This window comes from Dermacentor silvarum, chromosome 4 (assembly GCF_013339745.2).
Source record: "Dermacentor silvarum isolate Dsil-2018 chromosome 4, BIME_Dsil_1.4, whole genome shotgun sequence".
Lineage (NCBI taxonomy): Eukaryota > Metazoa > Arthropoda > Arachnida > Ixodida > Ixodidae > Dermacentor > Dermacentor silvarum.
This window is the reverse complement of record NC_051157.2, coordinates 174,613,517-174,626,842: the sequence shown is the minus strand read 5'-3', so window position 1 is coordinate 174,626,842 and position 13,326 is coordinate 174,613,517. Positions and strand designations below refer to the sequence as shown.

Sequence of the window (13,326 nt, the reverse complement as noted above, 5' to 3'; positions counted from 1 at the left end):
CGCATCGCAACACTCTAGCACACTTCGAGCCACGTGTACATTTGTTGTAATACTGCGCCCCTTAATGCCACAAGTCTGGTGCGGCCCTACCACTGTTTTGATGACACTTTGCAGTCGTTTTGCTAAAACTTTCGTGAATATTTTATAGTCAACGTTGGCTAGAGTTATCGGGCGATATGAGCCAGGCAACAAGCGTTTCTTTTCATCATCACTCTTCGGGATTAGCACAATATGCGAGGTTGTGAAGGACAAGGGCAATCTTTTTCGGTCATACGCTTCGCTGATAACTAGATGGAGGACATGAGCCAGCGCTGACTTAAACGTTTTATAGAAAGTAGCCCCTAAGCCATCAGGCCCAGGTGCTTTACCGGGCGCCAACTCGTCTATTGCGCACTCACTCAGGGTAATGGGATGTTCTAGCCGTGCCTTAACTTCTTCATCGAGCTTTGGCATCAGTGAAAGGAATTCCGTCTGGTAGCCATCTTTAGGTTCACGTGGTTGACCTAAGAAGGCTTTGAAGTGATCGACGATCCCTTGTTTGATGTCGTTTTTGTCGGACGTGATGTCATTGCCTTTAGCTAGCTAGCGGATTTCCTTCCGACATGCGTACCTTTTCTCGTCTGAGAGAGCTCGTTTTGTTGGCACTTCTCCCGCCCACAGCTTCTCAGACCTTGATCGCACAACGGCGGCTTTGTATTTCTCAGAGTCTATCCTTTCGAGTTCGGCTTTCACTTCCTTTATTTCGTTAACATACACACCAGGCTGGACACTTTCCATGCAGATGAAAAATTGCAGTTGCTGGCGAAGGTTCGTTTCTGCCTGTTTCAGGTTATGCCGAAGGACACTGCTTCTTTCAATAGCCATTGTTTTTACTTTCTGTTTAAATTCTTCCCATTTAATGGCGAAGCTTGCTAATTCGACTGAAATCAGGTTTTCTAGTTCCTTCGCAACGGCATCAACGAAAGCATCGTCATCCAGCAACTGCGCGTTCAATTTCCAGAGGTCCCAGTTAAAGGTGTGTTTGATCTGTCTTTTCCCGAAAGTGGCAGTTACCAAGCAGTGATCGCTATATGCAATGGGTTGCACATCATATTCACTACACAAGGGCACCAATTCGGCTGACACATATAATCTATCTAGCCGAGCGTGGCTATCACGCTGGAAGTGCGTAAACTGCGGGTGGGTACCGCTGGCGAAGACACTACCGATATCTTCCAAGTCGTAATCGTGCACCAGCGCATTTAGCAATACAGCACTCTTATCGCGAACGCGTGAAACTTTTGCGCGATCGTCAGCAGTGCACACACAGTTAAAATCCCCCAGCAGTATGACCACCTTGTGGCAGTTTACGTACGCTTCAAGTCGCTCAAAGAAGATTCGCCGGTCTGTTTCAATATTCGGCGCGTAGATACAAATGACTCGGAAATCCATATCGCAATAACAAAAATCAGCCACTAAAAGGCGACCTGTTTCACACGAAAACACTGACTTCACACAAATGCCAAAGTTTCTTCGAATGAATATAGCGCAACCACCTGATCCACCAACAGCGTGAGAAACACACACGTCGAAGTGCGCACGAAAATTGGACACCATTCTGTCGGTTAGCTCTTGGCTCTCTATTTTGGTTTCTTGGATTCCCACAAGATGCAAGTCATTATCTAAGAGTAGGCGACTTAGCTGACATTGCCGCCTTCTTGCACCGAGCCCTCGTACATTTAACGTGGCTACACGTAGCGCTCCTTCGATATTAGCTGCCATAGCTACACGGTAGAATGGTGCCCGTCACAGTTACGCAGGGACGAGTGTTGATAATGACGCGCCGATAACCGCGTTGAGTGCCACAAATGGGAACACAACCCGACCTCTCGAAAACAACACTGACATGCAACTCGGGCCCTCGTTCCTGACACATATCCAAGAGAATAGCGCTCAGGGTGACGGCCATTGCACTCACGAACCCCCCAACCCGCCTCAAGCAAAACACAGTACAGAACTACGGAGGCGGTTTACCCGCCTGCCGTGGATCGGCCGTAATGTTCGGCCGCAGCTTCAAGGTTGGTCTCCTCATACCTGGCGCTTTGGGCGGTGGCTCGTCTCCGCCGCTGCTGTCCTGCGTCGTAGCCAGGCTATTGGTCTGGTCGCGCGGACGTTTCCCCGCCTGCAAGTTGGCAAGCCCGGTATGGGTGTCCATGTCTTCATGTTCAGGGGGGGGTGGAGGCCGCTCCCGGGTCAGGTGGGCTCTCTTCCTCACGGTTCGGCATGGCTACAGTGCCCTCCACTTGCTCTTGCTGTTCAGTGTCGACGTCTTCATCGACATGTTGCCCCTGTTTCTGAGGTCGTGCCTCCGACTCTGCCACCTCGCCAGCTGCTTCCTTAGCCGTGGTCGATGTGTCTTCCATATCCGCCTCGTCCATGAGTAGGGCGGAGTTGTCGTCGTTGCTCACGGGTCCGGTCACGCTAGCGTACGTCCGCTCGCACTGACTCTCTTCGTGACCGAAGCGTCGGCAGGCACCACACCGCGGAATGCGGCAGTCGCGACGAATATGGCCCGTCCCGCGGCAGCGTAGGCAGAGAGGGGCCCTGCCCGGCACAACCACAAGAGCCAACTCCCCGGAGACGCTCACCTGGTGTGGCAGGTCGTCAAGCATTACGCCCGGCTTCAACTTCAGCGTAACCAGTCTTGTGGTAGAGTTCTTGTCAGCCACGCCATGCACCCGCCACCGGTCGCGGGCGACGTCCGTGACCTTTCCAAACGGCGCGAAGGCAAGACGCACGTCCTCGTCAGGAACGGTGTGCAGCAGCCAATGCACTTTTAAGCGTACATCCTGGTTGGCGGGGTCAATGACGAGGCATCGGCCCTTCTTGACCTGTAGCTCACCAACACTGACGATCTTCTTCACAGCTTCGTTGTCTTTGAAGGTCACGGCCCAAACATGGCTCATACGGTAGGCCCCGAGAGCCACCACTTCCGGCAGGAGCGATAACGGGGCGAGCGCATCGCGGAAATCTTCCACCCGGTATGGGCGGGCCCTGATATCACAATGTAAAAAAACTGTGTTCACAACAAAACGCCCTGTTGGCAAACTCGGCAAAACAACTTGGTACTCGTTGTCCGCAACGACACTCCTGTTACCGCGGCCGCTCTGGGCCGCTGAAGCCGCTCCTACGGAGCCCGTCATCATGCGTCCGTCACGCTCGGTGGCCGGAAGCAGAATACTGAACCACCGACGCCCTGTGACGGACCTTCATACGTAGATCGGACAGGTGCGCAACATCACTTTGCATCGCTAAAAAAGAAAACTGCGTCGGCCGGGAATCGAACCCGGGCCGCCCGCGTGGCAGGCGAGTATTCTACCACTGAACCACCGACGCCCTGTGACGGACCTTCATACGTAGATCGGACAGGTGCGCAACATCACTTGGCATCGCTAAAAAAGAAAACTGCGTCGGCCGGGAATCGAACCCGGGCCACCCGCGTGGCAGGCGAGTATTCTACCACTGAACCACCGACGCCCTGTGACTGACCTTCATACGTAGATCGGACAGGTGCGCAACATCACTTAGCATTGCTAAAAAAGAAAACTGCGTCGGCCGGGAATCGAGCCCGGGCCACCCGCGTGGCAGGCGTGTATTCTACCACTGAACCACCGACGCCCTATGACGGACCTTGATACGTAGATCGGACACGTGCGCAACATCCCTTAGCATCGCTAAAAAAGAAAACTGCGTCGGCCGGGAATCGAACCCGGGCCACCCGCGTGGCAGGCGAGTATTCTACCACTGAACCACCGACGCCTTTTTTTTTTCTTTATTGCCGTCGTCGACGTACAAAATCAAATGTTACAAATGATAAAACGTGCCAGCCACACTTTGGCCAACACAGCACTAAAATCTTTTCAGTGACACCAGTTCATCCAATACAGACATCCATTGTGGTGGATCAGGCAGTACTTTGTATGCGTCTCTCACGTAAACAACACTCTCAATGAAGTGTTCTCGCACCGGTTTCACAACGATGTCTGCATGTTCAAATTGCATGCGAGTTTTCCACATCGCATGGAGGCCCAGGACCATAATGAGGTCATACGGTACTTCCTCTGAGGTATCTATTGGCAAGAAGCGTATTCCATACGGGTCCAGGGGTAACTGCTTCTTCAGCGTTCTCTGCAGAACGTCCCAGTGAAAGATCGGGTCCCAGCAATCTAGGAAAACATGTTCTATTGTTTCTGGTTTTTTACATAAAAAGCAGTCCGTTGTCCAGGGGATGAAAATACTCTTGCTATTAAGCCAGGTCTTAACGGGAAGTGTGTTTGTATGTAATTTGAAAAAGAAAGACTTAGTTGATGGCCTTACTGGCATTTTCTTGACTCTTTTTAGAACGTCCTGTCCGGGGCCTCCACGGTGTGGCGAACGGTACAAAGGTACAGGTAGCATCGTGTCCACAAGATCTCTGTACAATTGTTTTTTTGTAACGATGGACAGATACTGCAGCGAAAAACGCACATTCAACATCCTATGCGCCAGCACCACTTCACGCAGGTACCCAGTCACGGTTCCCGGCATGTTCTGAGCCGACAAAACAACAAATCCTGGAAGAAGTCTACTCAGCCGTACTTGAATTAGTGTTCGAAGAAAGGGATCATTTTGATCCCGCAGAAACACAAAGCGTGACACAATTTGTCGCAAAAACAAGTGAACCAGACCAAGCCCACCTTTCTTGACCGGGAAAAACAAATTTGTTCGACTCGTCCTCTCCCAGGTAGAGGCCCAAATGAAAGTGGCGAAAATGCGGTGAATTTTTTGTACGCTTACCCGCGCAGCACACAACACATTCATAACATACCATATCTTGGAAACTAAAAAAAAGGTTGCAAACAGTGGCTCTAGAAAACATTGACAATTGCTTGCCTCTCCAACCGTCAGCCTTTTCCTTTGCTGTCGAAACTTGGTCGAGCCAGTACTGTTCGGGCTCACGGTAACTTCCGAGAGGCACCCCCAGGTACTGTGTAGGTAACCTTCACCAATTCATTCGAGAAAAGGTCTCCGGCTTGTCTTCCCAACTCCCATGCCAGAAGCCATAACTTTTATCCCAGTTTATCTGGGCTCCAGTTGAATTGCAAAACTTTTCGACAACAGCAGTTGCCTCTATAATGCTCGCTTTATCAGTGCAGAAAATCGCGATGTCGTCTGCATACGCCAATATTTTAACATGTGCTGCCTGTAGTCGATAGCCTGTTATGCGTTCGTTGTTTTTAATGGCCAAGCAGAGTGGCTCGAGATAAGCAGCAAACAGAAGGGGCGAAAGCGGGCATCCTTGACGCACCGACGAGAGCACACGAAAGCTATCGGTGAGCTCCCCATTAACAATAATTCGCGTTGAGCAGTTCTTGTACGCCATCGTGACACCTTCCGTTATCACACTGCCAACATTCGTGTGTTCAAGTATGTATAGTAGAGCCTTGTGCGAGACGAGGTCGAAGGCTTTTGCCAAATCGATCTGCATCATCGCGACGTAATCGCCAATCGCATCGCAACACTCTAGCACACTTCGGCCACGTGTACATTTGTTGTAATACTGCGCCCCTTAATGCCACAAGTCTGGTGCGGCCCTACCACTGTTTTGATGACACTTTGCAGTCGTTTTGCTAAAACTTTCGTGAATATTTTATAGTCAACGTTGGCTAGAGTTATCGGGCGATATGAGCCAGGCAACAAGCGTTTTCTTTTCATCATCACTCTTCGGGATTAGCACAATATGCGAGGTTGTGAAGGACAAGGGCAATCTTTTTCGGTCATACGCTTCGCTGATAACTAGATGGAGGACATGAGCCAGCGCTGACTTAAACGTTTTATAGAAAGTAGCCCCTAAGCCATCAGGCCCAGGTGCTTTACCGGGCGCCAACTCGTCTATTGCGCACTCACTCAGGGTAATGGGATGTTCTAGCCGTGCCTTAACTTCTTCATCGAGCTTTGGCATCAAGTGAAAGGAATTCCGTCTGGTAGCCATCTTTAGGTTCACGTGGTTGACCTAAGAAGGCTTTGAAGTGATCGACGATCCCTTGTTTGATGTCGTTTTTGTCGGACGTGATGTCATTGCCTTTAGCTAGCTAGCGGATTTCCTTCCGACATGCGTACCTTTTCTCGTCTGAGAGAGCTCGTTTTGTTGGCACTTCTCCCGCCCACAGCTTCTCAGACCTTGATCGCACAACGGCGGCTTTGTATTTCTCAGAGTCTATCCTTTCGAGTTCGGCTTTCACTTCCTTTATTTCGTTAACATACACACCAGGCTGGACACTTTCCATGCAGATGAAAATTGCAGTTGCTGGCGAAGGTTCGTTTCTGCCTGTTTCAGGTTATGCCGAAGGACACTGCTTCTTTCAATAGCCATTGTTTTTACTTTCTGTTTAAATTCTTCCCATTTAATGGCGAAGCTTGCTAATTCGACTGAAATCAGGTTTTCTAGTTCCTTCGCAACGGCATCAACGAAAGCATCGTCATCCAGCAACTGCGCGTTCAATTTCCAGAGGTCCCAGTTAAAGGTGTGTTTGATCTGTCTTTTCCCGAAAGTGGCAGTTACCAAGCAGTGATCGCTATATGCAATGGGTTGCACATCATATTCACTACACAAGGGCACCAATTCGGCTGACACATATAATCTATCTAGCCGAGCGTGGCTATCACGCTGGAAGTGCGTAAACTGCGGGTGGGTACCGCTGGCGAAGACACTACCGATATCTTCCAAGTCGTAATCGTGCACCAGCGCATTTAGCAATACAGCACTCTTATCGCGAACGCGTGAACCTTTTGCGCGATCGTCAGCAGTGCACACACAGTTAAAATCCCCCAGCAGTATGACCACCTTGTGGCAGTTTACGTACGCTTCAAGTCGCTCAAAGAAGATTCGCCGGTCTGTTTCAATATTCGGCGCGTAGATACAAATGACTCGGAAATCCATATCGCAATAACAAAATCAGCCACTAAAAGGCGACCTGTTTCACACGAAAACACTGACTTCACACAAATGCCAAAGTTTCTTCGAATGAATATAGCGCAACCACCTGATCCACCAACAGCGTGAGAAACACACACGTCGAAGTGCGCACGAAAATTGGACACCATTCTGTCGGTTAGCTCTTGGCTCTCTATTTTGGTTTCTTGGATTCCCACAAGATGCAAGTCATTATCTAAGAGTAGGCGACTTAGCTGACATTGCCGCCTTCTTGCACCGAGCCCTCGTACATTTAACGTGGCTACACGTAGCGCTCCTTCGATATTAGCTGCCATAGCTACACGGTAGAATGGTGCCCGTCACAGTTACGCAGGGACGAGTGTTGATAATGACGCGCCGATAACCGCGTTGAGTGCCACAAATGGGAACACAACCCGACCTCTCGAAAACAACACTGACATGCAACTGGGGCCCTTGTTCCTGACACATATCAAGAGAATAGCGCTCAGGGTGACGGCCATTGCACTCACGAACCCCCCAACCCGCTTCAAGCAAAACACAGTACAGAACTACGGAGGCGGTTTACCCGCCTGCCGTGGATCGGCCGTAATGTTCGGCCGCAGCTTCAAGGTTGGTCTCCTCATACCTGGCGCTTTGGGCGGTGGCTCGTCTCCGCCGCTGCTGTCCTGCGTCGTAGCCAGGCTATTGGTCTGGTCGCGCGGACGTTTCCCCGCCTGCAAGTTGGCAAGCCCGGTATGGGTGTCCATGTCTTCATGTTCAGGGGGGGGGGGGGGTGGAGGCCGCTCCCGGGTCAGGTGGGCTCTCTTCCTCACGGTTCGGCATGGCTACAGTGCCCTCCACTTGCTCTTGCTGTTCAGTGTCGACGTCTTCATCGACATGTTGCCCCTGTTTCTGAGGTCGTGCCTCCGACTCTGCCACCTCGCCAGCTGCTTCCTTAGCCGTGGTCGATGTGTCTTCCATATCCGCCTCGTCCATGAGTAGGGCGGAGTTGTCGTCGTTGCTCACGGGTCCGGTCACGCTAGCGTACGTCCGCTCGCACTGACTCTCTTCGTGACCGAAGCGTCGGCAGGCACCACACCGCGGAATGCGGCAGTCGCGACGAATATGGCCCGTCCCGCGGCAGCGTAGGCAGAGAGGGGCCCTGCCCGGCACAACCACAAGAGCCAACTCCCCGGAGACGCTCACCTGGTGTGGCAGGTCGTCAAGCATTACGCCCGGCTTCAACTTCAGCGTAACCAGTCTTGTGGTAGAGTTCTTGTCAGCCACGCCATGCACCCGCCACCGGTCGCGGGCGACGTCCGTGACCTTTCCAAACGGCGCGAAGGCAAGACGCACGTCCTCGTCAGGAACGGTGTGCAGCAGCCAATGCACTTTTAAGCGTACATCCTGGTTGGCGGGGTCAATGACGAGGCATCGGCCCTTCTTGACCTGTAGCTCACCAACACTGACGATCTTCTTCACAGCTTCGTTGTCTTTGAAGGTCACGGCCCAAACATGGCTCATACGGTAGGCCCCGAGAGCCACCACTTCCGGCAGGAGCGATAACGGGGCGAGCGCATCGCGGAAATCTTCCACCCGGTATGGCGGGCCCTGATATCACAATGTAAAAAAACTGTGTTCACAACAAAACGCCCTGTTGGCAAACTCGGCAAAACAACTTGGTACTCGTTGTCCGCAACGACACTCCTGTTACCGCGGCCGCTCTGGGCCGCTGAAGCCGCTCCTACGGAGCCCGTCATCATGCGTCCGTCACGCTCGGTGGCCGGAAGCAGAATACTGAACCACCGACGCCCTGTGACGGACCTTCATACGTAGATCGGACAGGTGCGCAACATCACTTTGCATCGCTAAAAAAGAAAACTGCGTCGGCCGGGAATCGAACCCGGGCCGCCCGCGTGGCAGGCGAGTATTCTACCTTGAACCACCGACGCCCTGTGACGGACCTTCATACGTAGATCGGACAGTGTGCGCAACATCACTTAGCATCGCTAAAAAGAAAACTGCGTCGGCCGGGAATCGAACCCGGGCCACCCGCGTGGCAGGCGAGTATTCTACCACTGAACCACCGACGCCCTGTGACTGAGCTTCATACGTAGATCGGACAGGTGCGCAACATCACTTAGCATTGCTAAAAAGAAACTGCGTCGGCCGGGAATCGAGCCCGGGCCACCCGCGTGGCAGGCGTGTATTCTACCACTGAACCACCGACGCCCTATGACGGACCTTGATACGTAGATCGGACACGTGCGCAACATCCCTTAGCATCGCTAAAAAAGAAAACTGCGTCGGCCGGGAATCGAACCCGGGCCCACCCGCGTGGCAGGCGAGTATTCTACCACTGAACCACCGACGCCCTGTGACGGACCTTGATACGTAGATCGGACACGTGCGCAACATCCCTTAGCATCGCTAAAAAAGAAAACTGCGTCGGCCGGGAATCGAACCCGGGCCACCCGCGTGGCAGGCGAGTATTCTACCACTGAACCACCGACGCTTTTTTTTTTCTTTATTACCGACTTGGCAAATACACAAAAACAACATGTCAAATAAATACGAGATTAAAATGACCAGTCGTTAAAGACTGTAGCGTCATGTTAAAATGGCTTCAACGAAGCCAAACTGTCCAACACTTGAAGCCATTCCGGTGGATCACTTTGCATTTTCAACACTTCCCGTGTGTAAACAACATTTTCAACAAAATAGTGTCTGGCTGACCTCGCATGTACATCAGCATTGTGTACAGCCATTCGAGTTCTCCATACGCTTTGCATACACAATAACATTAACATGTCCGCCGGCACGCCGTCAGGTTCTGCGCATGGCAAGAACCTTATTCCAAAAGCACTAATCGGGAGCTCCTTTTTTTAAAGTTCGCTGCAGAATGTCCCAAAGAAAGCGGGCATCGTGGCAGTCAAGAAAAATATGTTCAATTGTTTCTTCCTTATTGCATATAAGGCAATTGACAGACCATGGGACAAACAAACCCTTGCTCCTTAGCCATGGCTTAACCGGCAGTGTGTCAGTGTGGAGCTTGAAAAAGAAGGATTTTGTGTTAGCTCTTACAGGCATATTCCTTACTCTTTTGAGAACATCACGTTCAGGCCCTAAGTTGTACATAGAACGATACACTGGCATAGGTACAAAAACGTCAACAAGATCCTTATATAATTTTTTTCGTGACACTTCAAACAAGTACTCCCTAGAAAATCTCGCATTTAGAAGACGAATCGCCGTGATAACTTCACGCAGATAGCCTTTTAGTGCCATCGGTTTGACTGCGTGCGACGATACATACAAATCGGGCAAAGCGTCACGTAATCTCACTTGGATCACCGTGCGCAGAAACCCATCACTTTGGTCACGAAAGAAAACAAATCTCGACACAAGTTGCTTGAAAAACAAATGAGTTAAACTGAGTCCGCCGTTGCGCAAAGAGTGAACAAATTAAATCTGCTCATGCGTTCCCATACTGAACCCCAAATAAATTCCGCAAACACTCTGTGTATTTTTTTGAACTGAAGATCGGCTCATGCATAGCACCTGCAAGACGTAAAACACTTTAGCTACTAAAAACATATTACACACTTTGGCTCTTGCAAACATCGAAAGTTGTGGCCTCCCCATTTGTTAGTTTGTTCTTTCATTCTGTCCCTCTCATTCGTCCAGTATTCTACTGGCTCTCGGTAGTTGCCGAGTGGAACCCCAAGATAAGTGCCAGGGTAACACACTCCACTGCATTCTGCAAAACAATTCTGGCGTATCTTGCCAGTTCCCTATGCCAAAAACCTAGACACTTTGGCCAACTTATGGCACTACCAGAAACACTACAAAAAGATTGGGCTTCCTTCACTACTTCTGCAATGCTTTGCTTATCGCGACAGAACACTGCTATGTCGTCAGCGTAGGCTAACACTTTTATTTCTCTGCCAAAAAACGTGTATCCGCGAATACTATGGCTATGAAGTATCTTTAGACAGAAAGGTTCTAATAAAGAGCGAAAAGCAAGGCAGAGATCGGACACCCTTGTTTTATGCTAGACAGTACTGGAATTCGTCTGCTGAGTCTGTTGTTGATAATTAGGTTTGTTATACAACCATTATAACCATTTTCACCCATCCAAAATGACTGTTCCGACATTCACTGTATTCAAGAAGCAGAAACAGGATCTCGTGCGACACCCTGTCAAAAGCTTTGGCTAAATCCAGTTGTAGCATAGCTACACGATCTTGCATCAAATCGCAGCATTCAAGTATGCTTCGCTGCTGTGTGTATATTTGTGAAAATAGTCCTACCTTTTATACCGCATGTCTGATGTGTACCTACTAGGGATTTCACTACACTCTGAAGACGTTGGGCGAGCACCTTCATGAATACTTTATAATCAATGTTAGCTAAACTTATTGGTCGGTAGGCCTCTACTGATTGAAGCTTTATGGGGTCAGTAACTTTAGGTATAAGTACCACATGTGTCTGTCGGAAGGAAGGAGGCGTCCATTTTTGTTCATAACACTTCGTTATGACGCGATACAGAGCCTGTGCTACTTCAACCTTGAAAATTTTATATATCGCTGCCCCAAGACCATCTGGTCCAGGCGATTTTCTTGCACTGAAGGTCATCGATAGCCTCTTTCAATTTCTTGCTACAGAAATAGGCCTTTCAAGAGCTTCCTTAAGTTCACCATCAATTCTCGGCATCAGAGGCAAATAATCACTTTTAAACGCCGAGATATCGCTTGCTCTCTGCTTAGCAGCGTACTATAGTGGTCCACAAAAGCACGTTCTATCATTTCCTGTCGTTATGTAAGCTGACCTTGATAACTATTTCTTTATCTCCTTGCTCAACGCGTGTCTCCTCTCGTCATGAGCGCTCGCTGGTGGGCGTTTTCACCCAACCATACTCGTTCCGCGCGTGCTCTCAAACGGCGCCGCGATCTTTCCTCGTCGACGACTTCAAGTTTCGCTTAAGTTCTTTGATCGTTTATAAATGTGCCAGCCGCGCCTCTTTCCATGTCAACAGGTATGCTAACATGCACTGCATTTGCTGTTCCTCTTGCTTTGTTTGTGCCGCAACACGCATGCGCTCTCTAAGCAATTATTTGCGCATTTAACAGTTCCCCAAGCTTCTACAACTTTTCCGCATTTCAAGGAGAACATTTTCTAATTTCTCTTTTTTCTTTGTAGAAACAATTCATCCTGCAAAGATTGTCATTAAGTTTCCATAAGTGCCAATTAATTTTTTCTCTTTGCTTTTGTACCTATCGTAACCATTACCAAGCAATGGTCACTGAAACTGATGCATTCGACACTGTAGCTAGAGTGGAACGGAACTAAATGAAAAGGCACATAAATGCGTCTAACCTCGAATGGCAGTCTCCTTGAAATGCGTATATTGCACATCACTGTCAGAACCAAGAACACTTCCAACATCCTCCAGATCTACTTCACACAAAATTTCATGCAGAACAGTTGCGCTTTTATCTTGACTGAGCAGCTTTTTTCGATCTATCTATCGGCCGGCACACACAATTAAAGTCGCCAAACACTAGAAACGTGCCTGTCACACACCAAGAAAAGATCTCAGGTAAAAACAAAAATTCTTCACGTTCACCGCAGCCTTATTTCGGAGCATATACACACCCGCCCGCCAAAGCATTCCAGAAAAAGAAAAATCACAAAATAAGCAAACGCCCCTCACATGAAGTAACTTGCTGCTCTGTAATCCCAATACTGTTTCTAATAAAAGAAGGCAGCCACCAAAGTACCATTCGCGTGGCAACGCAAACGTTGTACTTCGTTCTGAAAATTTCAACCATTCGATCCGTTTTTTTTCCTCTGATTCAATTTTTGTTTCTTGGACTGCCATCAAATCCATGTCTTTTCTAATAGCAGCGGCTAATCTGACATTGTCTTCGCCGCTGACAGCCCTCTGACGTTAATGTCGCCAAACGAAGCGCGAGTGTGATGTTAATTCGTTTGCCATTGTGTTAGCTGCAATTAGGTGGGCCCCTACTCACACGGTTCGAGGAAACATAGCGGCTGTTGTAACACTGATGCTTGGTGTTGCTCTTTGAAGGCGACACTGCAAAACGACGTCCTCGTAGAATCACTCCCGATCAAAGATCGGGTGCGGAAAGTTCTTTCCGGGGCACTACCTCCGCTAAGGGGAGGCGGCGCATGTGACGGCCGTCTGTCTGGCGGCACATTGGGCTTGACCTTCAGCGTCTGACCGTCGGACTGCGTGTTTTCAGTGTCGGTCCTTCGGTATCCACCGTCGGTGTCTCGGCTGTGGTCATCAACCTCGTCACGCAACCGTTTTCCTGCGCCTTTAGCGTGCGTAAGTCAGGTCCATGTCG

The 13,326-nt window shown here is 49.8% G+C and overlaps 9 non-coding genes across 9 annotated transcripts; all 9 read right to left on the bottom strand.

Moving 5' to 3' along the window:
• Positions 1-3,304: 3,304 nt before the first annotated feature.
• On the bottom strand, positions 3,305-3,375 carry Trnag-gcc (transfer RNA glycine (anticodon GCC)). Its single transcript has one exon. It is a non-coding gene; the product is annotated as a tRNA-Gly (tRNA).
• Positions 3,376-3,445: 70 nt separating this feature from the next.
• On the bottom strand, positions 3,446-3,516 carry Trnag-gcc (transfer RNA glycine (anticodon GCC)). The gene has a single exon. It is a non-coding gene; the product is annotated as a tRNA-Gly (tRNA).
• Positions 3,517-3,586: 70 nt separating this feature from the next.
• Positions 3,587-3,657, bottom strand: Trnag-gcc (transfer RNA glycine (anticodon GCC)). The gene has a single exon. It is a non-coding gene; the product is annotated as a tRNA-Gly (tRNA).
• Positions 3,658-3,727: 70 nt separating this feature from the next.
• Trnag-gcc (transfer RNA glycine (anticodon GCC)) lies at positions 3,728-3,798 on the bottom strand. The gene has a single exon. It is a non-coding gene; the product is annotated as a tRNA-Gly (tRNA).
• A 5,036-nt stretch (positions 3,799-8,834) lies between these two features.
• Positions 8,835-8,904, bottom strand: Trnag-gcc (transfer RNA glycine (anticodon GCC)). Its single transcript has one exon. It is a non-coding gene; the product is annotated as a tRNA-Gly (tRNA).
• Positions 8,905-8,974: 70 nt separating this feature from the next.
• On the bottom strand, positions 8,975-9,045 carry Trnag-gcc (transfer RNA glycine (anticodon GCC)). Its single transcript has one exon. It is a non-coding gene; the product is annotated as a tRNA-Gly (tRNA).
• A 68-nt stretch (positions 9,046-9,113) lies between these two features.
• Trnag-gcc (transfer RNA glycine (anticodon GCC)) lies at positions 9,114-9,184 on the bottom strand. Its single transcript has one exon. It is a non-coding gene; the product is annotated as a tRNA-Gly (tRNA).
• Positions 9,185-9,254: 70 nt separating this feature from the next.
• Trnag-gcc (transfer RNA glycine (anticodon GCC)) lies at positions 9,255-9,326 on the bottom strand. Its single transcript has one exon. It is a non-coding gene; the product is annotated as a tRNA-Gly (tRNA).
• Positions 9,327-9,396: 70 nt separating this feature from the next.
• Positions 9,397-9,467, bottom strand: Trnag-gcc (transfer RNA glycine (anticodon GCC)). Its single transcript has one exon. It is a non-coding gene; the product is annotated as a tRNA-Gly (tRNA).
• Between the last annotated feature and the right edge of the window lie 3,859 nt (positions 9,468-13,326).